Source organism: Abramis brama (genome assembly GCF_963993115.1).
Source record: "Abramis brama genome assembly, contig: SCAFFOLD_102, whole genome shotgun sequence".
In the NCBI taxonomy this organism is placed as follows: Eukaryota; Metazoa; Chordata; class Actinopteri; order Cypriniformes; family Leuciscidae; genus Abramis; species Abramis brama.
Genome location: NW_028156052.1, coordinates 68,025 through 76,891, shown reverse-complemented (window position 1 = coordinate 76,891; position 8,867 = coordinate 68,025).

The following is an 8,867-nucleotide window of genomic DNA, read 5'->3' as shown; positions in this document are numbered from 1 at the left end:
ACATTCCAACTGAGTGTAGTCCCCTAGATTAAAGTCATTAAAGTCATTGTAATAAGGACCCCCTGCGGACGATATCAATCCTGTCATTTGTAAATGTGTACCTCCTGTCCAGTCATCACCAACTCAGTCCTTTTTTGAGCCGAGGTGTTGATTGTAGAAAGTTTCAGCAGTCTCTGCAGAGCTGAATGAATGCCGAGATCCCTCAAAGTACACCACCAGCGTTGCAGGGTATCGTAGGCTGAACTTAACCCCCTTCTCATAAAACTGTGATTTTACCTTCTTGTAGGCGCTGCGCTTGGCCGCCAGCCGAGCACTCAGATCCGGGAAGATAAAGATTTTCCTGCCCTCGTAAAAGAGCTGACGCTTTTGTATAGCCAGTTGCAGGACGCGCTCTCTCTCCTGAAAGCGGTGGAAGCAAAGAATGAACGGCCGCGGGTTTGCGTCAGGGCTCGGTTTAGGTATCGGCGCTCTGTGACATCTTTCCAGCTCCGGGACTTTTGACAAGCTGTCATCATTCAACACTTTGACCAAGAGTTCAGACATGAACTTCAAAGGACACTTCCCCCGCTCGCTGTCCTCCGCGACGCCGATGACCCTGAGATTCGTACGCCTTTGCCTATTTTCATACCCGTCCAACATGTCCTTCAAACCGTTGTTTTCTTTCGTGAGGTCCCGCACAGAGGACTTCAGCTCCGCCACGGATGATTCCAGTGTAGAAATCCGGTCACTGTGGTCTGTAAGCACGTCCTCCGCCTCATTGAAGCGAACTTCGTACGACTCCACTTGTTGTTTAACAGCTTCTAGTGTATTTTGAATCGGTGAGAGCGACATCTTTATCAATTTTGTCAGCTCGTCCGTGATGTTATTTCGGTTCTTTTCCAGTTCCTCCACCAACATGGCTAGCGTTAGATGCTCAGCCGCCATGGAACGCGTTGTTGTACGTCCCTCTTCAATGCTTTTGTTCGAAACCTTGTCCTTTCCTTTTTTATCTGACATCCCAAATAATAGTTCAGAAACGGAAAACCATCAGTGAAAGGTTATAGTCACTTTATAGGCGTAAATTTATAAGTAAAACACCATTTGCTCGGGAGCTCTCCTCTACACGTTCGCTTTATCACGCCATCGACCGGAAGTTGTGCAGTGTGACCCACTGCTGTGATTGGCTGACATGCTTGCATATGAAATATCTAGCATTATGTTTGGAACTCTCTCGAATACTTTTACTATTACAGCTGTCGGGATTAACGAATCATGAGAAGTATTTAGATCTATTCCCATCACATAAAAGGTTGCAGTGATGAGCATTGAGCAGATGACAGGCTGTTGATCGCGTGAATGAAGATCTTATCATTGCAGCAGTTTCTGCACTCTCACTAATGATTTCACCAATGCAAACATGAGGTAAGTACAGTAAGAGCTTCGTTGTGCAGCGTAACAGCATCATTGATTTCATAACGAGTTTTGGCAAGTGTCCAGATAAACTCGCGCTGTGTGATTGACAGCTTGGGCGATTGGAAAGGGATTGTTCTTTGATTGAAAATATATTTTAATCACAGTTGGCTGTGAGACTTCAGTGTAAACGCCCACTGCTGTGATTGGCTGTGAGACTTCAGTGTAAACGCCCACTGCTGTGATTGGCTGTGAGACTTCAGTGTAAACCCCCACTGCTGTGATTGGCTGTGAGACTTCAGTGTAAACGCCCACTGCTGTGATTGGCTGTGAGACTTCAGTGTAAACCCCCACTGCTGTGATTGGCTGTGAGACTTCAGTGTAAACGCCCACTGCTGTGATTGGCTGTGAGACTTCAGTGTAAACGCCCACTGCTGTGATTGGCTGTGAGACTTCAGTGTAAACGCCCACTGCTGTGATTGGCTGTGAGACTTCAGTGTAAACGCCCACTGCTGTGATTGGCTGTGAGACTTCAGGGTAAACGCCCACTGCTGTGATTAGCTGCTGTGAGACTTCAGTGTAAACGCCCACTGCTGTTATTGGCTGTGAGACTTAAGTGTAAACGCCCACTGCTGTGATTGGCTGTGAGACTTCAGTGTAAACACCCACTGCTGTGATTGGCTGACATGCTTGCATATGAAATATCTAGCATTATGTTTGGAACTCTCTCGAATACTTTTACTATTACAGCTGTCGGGATTAACGAATCATGAGAAGTATTTAGATCTATTCCCATCACATAAAAGGTTGCAGTGATGAGCATTGAGCAGATGACAGGCTGTTGATCGCGTGAATGAAGATCTTATCATTGCAGCAGTTTCTGCACTCTCACTAATGATTTCACCAATGCAAACATGAGGTAAGTACAGTAAGAGCTTCGTTGTGCAGCGTAACAGCATCATTGATTTCATAACGAGTTTTGGCAAGTGTCCAGATAAACTCGCGCTGTGTGATTGACAGCTTGGGCGATTGGAAAGGGATTGTTCTTTGATTGAAAATATATTTTAATCACAGTTTAAATAAGATTATTTTCATCCTACTAAGAGAAACGACGTGAAGTCGATCGTTTAGTCACTGGCTTGATTTACTGATGCATAAACAGTATTGAACAACTTTGAGAGAAAGATCTGAACTTGAACAATTACACATCAGACATCCACATAACCCCCCACTGGTTCTTCAGAGGCTCGGATGAAGGAACTAAAAAAATACTTTTGTGTTCATTTGTACATCCAAACACTGAGCAACTGCTATGCTTCGCTCGTTTGCAAGCCATGATGTCTCTCGAGGAAAAACCAGTATTGCTCGCGCAGCTCATTTTCTCATTTCCAAGCAGAGAAAGGGGAGGTGACCTTTCACCTTATGACGACATACAGGGAAGATTCCCGATTCGCCCGTCTGAGCTTTCATTTTCTCAAAAATACCCAGGGCTTGGTTTACACCCATCAGAATGTCCAGCCACTGGGGGACCATAGGCAGGCTAGGGGAACTCATATTAAGGTTAAAAAAAACTCATAAAGTGACATTTCCATGTCACGGGACCTTTAAAGTAAAAGTAATGGCGTACTTCATGAGTGTTAGGAAGCGGTGAGGTACGGGATATCCCTCGTTCTCCGTCAGCAAACGCAGCGCCGCCACTGCAACACATCACATCACATCACATCAGGCTTTCACTGCTCATACTGTGTTCATTACACACAGACTTACATTTCACATGCTGAACTGTGACGAGTGTGTCCTGTGAGTGTGTTACTGAGCTCTCGAAGGCGTGCAGGTGAGCCGGAGTCACAGTATTCCTGAGAATCAACCAGACAGAGTTAATCAATCGCTCACAATAACACATCAGCGTCCTGCATAGTGAAGTTATGAAGCCATAATTATGTCCTGATCGCAGTACTTCTGCCACTTCTCCAGATGCTGTCTGATTAGCTCTTGGTATGCAGATGACTTTGGATCTTCCTTCTCTTTCTCCTCTTCTTGGGAACTGCAAACACATGAAATCTTGCTTGTCCCCAATAAAATAAAATTAAAATTAAAACGCAGACTAGCGAAACCGAGCAGTGACAGATTGTTAAAGAACAATATCAGTGTATTACCTGCGGAAGTCCAGGCCTGGTGTTTCCTCACTCCAGCGTCCAGAGTTCATCGTTACCATGGTTACCTGTCCTTACCTGACCTCACCTGTCAGCAATAAATGATGACACCTTATTATTCTCTTGACCATATGCTCTTCTTTAAGTTAGGTTAACTATTTAATTTTTTATATTTATAATAAAATAAAATAATTTAATATAATCCGTTTTAAGCTAAAACTAATTTAGTAATTAATTAAGTTGGCTTGGGAAAGCCAACTTACTGAAATCCTATTTAAACTTATTATTATTATTCTGATCCAAAATTTTCTGACTCTAACTCCTCCTAGAGCTTTAACTCTACAAACTCTAAACTCCGGTCAGACCTTCAGACTGTTCTGACTTGAGTTGCTATATCTTTTCAGACTGATTTGACTTTCAGTTTTCTTAAAAATTAATATTAAAAATCATAAAAATCCCATTGACTTTCATTGCAGAGTGCTCAAATTGAGCCAAGGCTACGGTGGCCCAGTAGTGCACAAACACAAAAACTCAAATCTAAACTCCCTGAAGCCGTAGACTCAATTAAACTACTATTCTGTGTCTGTCTATCTATCTATCTATCTATCTATCTATCTATCTATTTATCTATCTAACAATCCATCGTTCATTCTTTCTAACTAACCAATCCATCTTTTTTCTAACTAACCAATCCATCTTTCTTTTTAACTAATCCATCTATCTTTTTTGCTAACTAATCTATCTTTCTTTCTTTTAACGAATCCATCTTTCTTTCTTTCTAACTAACTAATCCACCATTCTTTCTTTCTTTCTTTCTTTCTTTCTAATCCATCTTTCTTTCTAACTAATCTATCTTTCTTTCTTTTTAACTAATCCATCTTTCTTTCTAACTAATCTATCTTTCTTTCTTTTTAACTAATCCATCTTTCTTTCTTTCTAACTAATCCATCTTTATTTTTAACTAATTCATCTTTCTTTCTTTCTTTCTTTCTTTCTTTCTAAACATCTTTCTTTCTTTCTAACTAACCCATCTTTCTTTATTTTTAACTAATTCATCTTTCTTTCTTTCTTATTTTCTTTCTTGCTTTCTTTCTAACTTTTCTTTCAAACTAATCTTTTCTTTCTTGCTTTCTTTCTAACTTTTCTTTCAAACTAATCTTTCTTTTTCTTTCTTTAGTCTTTCTTTCAAACTAATCTTTCTTTTTTAACTAATCTTTCTTTGTTTCTGTCTATCCTTTCTTTCTTTCTTTCTAACTAATCTTTCTTTCTAACTAATCTTTCTTTCTTTCTTTCTAACTAATCTTTCTTTCTTTCTTTCTTTTTCTTTCTAACTAATCTTTTTCATTCTTTCTTTCTAACTAATCTCTTTCTTTCTATCTAACAAATCTTTCTCTCTCACTAATCGTTTTCTTTCTAACTAATCTTTCTTTTTAACTTATCTTTCTTTCTTTCTAACTAATCTATCTTTCTTTTTTCTCTTTCTTTCTAACTAATCTTTCTTTCTTTCTAACTAATCTATCAATCAAAATTTAAACTACTTTAAACTTCAAACTTCTTTAAACTTCTAACTACTTTAAATTTCTAACTACTTTAAACTTCTTCAAACTCTCTGGTCCGGCTTTCTCAAGCCAACTTAAAGTTTGTCTCAACAAACTTTTTTTTCTAGTTACATTTGCTCTAATAATATGATAAATTACGTATCATCATCTCATATCTAAATATGTTACAAATAAATCTCGGACTGAGCAAATTTATTTCCAAACTAGATAACAGTGTTTGGCTCGAGAAAGACTTGAAGGAAGTTTTAAATCTTGCCGTTTGAAGGTGTGTGTGTGTGTGTGTTGTTTTCGAGTATATCCTACCTTTATTTTGCGATAATAACTCATCCGCAGTAATAACTCCAGAAGTGAGTCCTCGGTCTCCTAGCAACAGACTACAGGCTGTGCTGCGCCAGTTCTACGCGTGACGTCATGGGGGAGGCCACGCCCACCACGTACAAATTCGTGTATTTTTTTATTTATTATTATTACAGTTTTTTCCAAGAGCTTACACACAAAATCTTTTCATGTCACACGATTTTTGAAACCTCTCACTCAAAGTGCAAAACTACATACCAAATCTCCAAAACCATAAGCTATTTCTCAGCCTTACTCAGTTTTCAATTGCATTAAACACTTTTTTCAAAACACTACACACAATTCTCTACCTAAAACACAAAAATCTGACAGGAAGTGACTTGCTTTCCTTTTCCAAACACAACCAATCAAAATGCTACACTTATTCACCAGGTCACACACACACTCATATGTGCAAACACGAATTGCTTAACTGATCACTAACCAATCACTGCTTTACTGTAGTATAGGCCTAAATAGGTCAAAGGTCAGATGATCTGTTTTGAACAATGGATTCCTGGGACCCCCCGGGAGGTGGGTGTGTGTGTGTGTGTGTGTGTGTGTGTGTGTGTGTGTGTGCGTGTGTGAGTATGCTATTGTACTGTATTTATTTAATTTGTGTGTGATGTGTGTGATATATATAGCTCAGACCCTGACCATTTCTTCTTGTGTATGGAACTTCCCCAAAATAATAAAAAGATATAAGCTACACAATTTTTTTTACTATTATTATTTTCATTACAATAATATATACGTCAAAATTATAAAAAAATTAATATAATATCAGTTTTCCATCCAATAAAATTGTCCATATCCACCAAAAAATGTGTGTGAGTGTGTGTGTGTGTGTGTGTGTGAGAGTGTGAGTGAGTGCGTCTGTGTGTGTGTGTGTGTGTGTGTGTGTGTGAAAGTGAGAGTGAGCTGTGTGTGAGAGTGTGAGTGAGTGTGTGTGTGTGTGTGTGTGTGTGTGTGTGTGTGTGTGTGTGTGTGTGTGTGAGTGACATCATGACGCCTCTCATCTCGTCCAAAGGAGCATCATCAGGATCTTTGTGGTTTTTAACCCTTAACTGGGAAAATTGATCCTCATGAACTTAAAGCAGTGCTTTCCAGTATGAGAGAAGTTAGATTCCCAACAGGTGTTATTAAAGGAACACTCCACCGTTTTTTTAAAATAGGGCTTATTCACATTCTTTCATACATTTAGATAGGTGGGTAAATGCATTTTTGTCTCAGTGCATGCATTGTTTTAGTTTGACAGGGTCGGCGCTAGCTTAGCTTAGCACAATGAATGGAATGGTGAACACATGAAATCCCACGACTTACCGGTGTGAAACGAGTCAAAACACAGAAGAAGAACAACACGCGTGATCTGCACCGAGTGTCTTCGCTTTTGGATTGTTTATTTTGAGAAGTTACAGCTACAGTTACAGCAAACATGGTAATTACCTGCGTAGCAAAGGGTTGTGAGAACAAGCAAAGGACATACACGAATGTAATGCTTCACAGAATTCCATCGAATGTGGAACTGAGAAATAAATGGCTAGCTGCTCTGGAGATCTGTACTTCAACGCCTCTCTACAAAATCAAACAGTATCGTGTTTGCGAAGAGCATTTTGCACCGGAGGACTAAGTTACTTTGAAAAAACGGAATATGGGCCCAGAAAGACGGTACTACGTCTGAAACATACGGCTGTCCCATCCCATCTATTTTCAAAGCACAGGCAGAACAAAGTGCACATGTAAGTTGTCTTTTATTACTCTTCCTTATGTTAATCTGTGTCTTTATTCGGTTGTAAGATAGATGCTGAGAAGCTGTATATAGACTACGGTTCAAATAACGTTAGCCTCCTCTAGTATAACCTCATGTTGAATTCAACCTGTTTAGCATGAACAACCAAACTAAAATAAAAATCACTGTTATCGTTACCTGTAAAATGAAATGACTGAGGGCTAAGTTAGCTATATTTCTCTCACCGAGTTAGGCTCAGGAGTTTTAGTATAACTACTATGAGGAGAAGGCTACAAGCAGTTTACTATACATGTGTCATGTTTAAAATAATCACTTACTCTGTGGACAGCTGTCCATTTGGTCCATTCGGCGTGGGGCGTTTTTTCCAGTTCACTTTATCACACCGGAAAAAAATCGAGTACTGCCGGATGGATCAGCGCCGTGAAATCCTCGGTAGCTGTGACACAACTGCGGGCACGCTCATCTTGATCTGACACGTTGAGCCTGGTCATCGATGGCAGTAACTTGTCCCACTCGCCACAGCACAGACACTATTTCAGTCGGCATATTCCCCACATTCACACCACCAGTTCGTGTTGGCTCTCATCCTCACGTCCTCGGGCTGTTGAGCGATCGCAACCATTTCCACTCATTTTCTGTAAACTCTTGTACATATAGGTATGGTTCTGGCTCACACAAAATCAGCCATGTTCATCGCCATTCATGTACTGTTGGGAAAATAGCCAGGCAGCTACTATTCACACCGGTATGTTGACGGAAGTCGTGGGATTTCATGTGTTGCGTGATATCTCTGCGCCCAAGTAGCTGTGCTTCGCCTAAGTAGCAGTGCTTCGCCTGTGCTTCCCCATAATATAGTCCCAAGTCAATATCTGCCTAGGAAATCGCCTAGTGTTAAACTGCATCGCTATTTGTACTCGTTGTGAATACGCAGGCCACAAGAAGTAATTACGTGAGGGTTTTTTTAATTTTTTTTTATCACTTTTACTCAGGACATGCTAGCTGGCAACAAAGGATTCCATTCATTGTGCTAAGCTAAGCTAGCGCCGACCCTGTCAAACTAAAACAATGCATGCACTGAGACAAAAATGCATTTACCCACCTATCTAAATGTATGAAAGAATGTGAATAAGTCCTATTTCAAAAAACGGTGGAGTGTTCCTTTAAGACTTAGAACAGAACTTACAGGTGTAAACAGAGGTTTATGTGAGGAAACATGTCATCTTAAAGTGCAGTAAACATACAAATGAAAGGGGATCGATTGATTTCTTATCCTAGAGCTGAGAACATTAATATTACAGCCGTCATCTATCATTCCCACTGATATAACGGCTGGTGTTTTAAAACTGAAGCTCAGCTAACATCAGTCCTCAGAATGTCCTGTTGTGTACTTTTGTGGAGTTCAGAGTCGACTAGTGATGGGAGAAACTAAGCTTTTCAAAGCTCTGAATCAACTCAACAAAATGATTCAGTGTTTCGAATCTTTGGAATCGGCACACGCTGGCGACTCCTGCTGGCCAGAACAGGGAATGCAATAACTCAGGCCAAACTTGCACTAAAACAGCTTTTACAAACACATGCAAATGTTTTATTGAAAGTATAATCCATCAGATGCAGTGAACTAAACATCTAATAAGATTAAATATCAGGTGTCTGTATAATACCTGTTCTTTTATCAGTTTT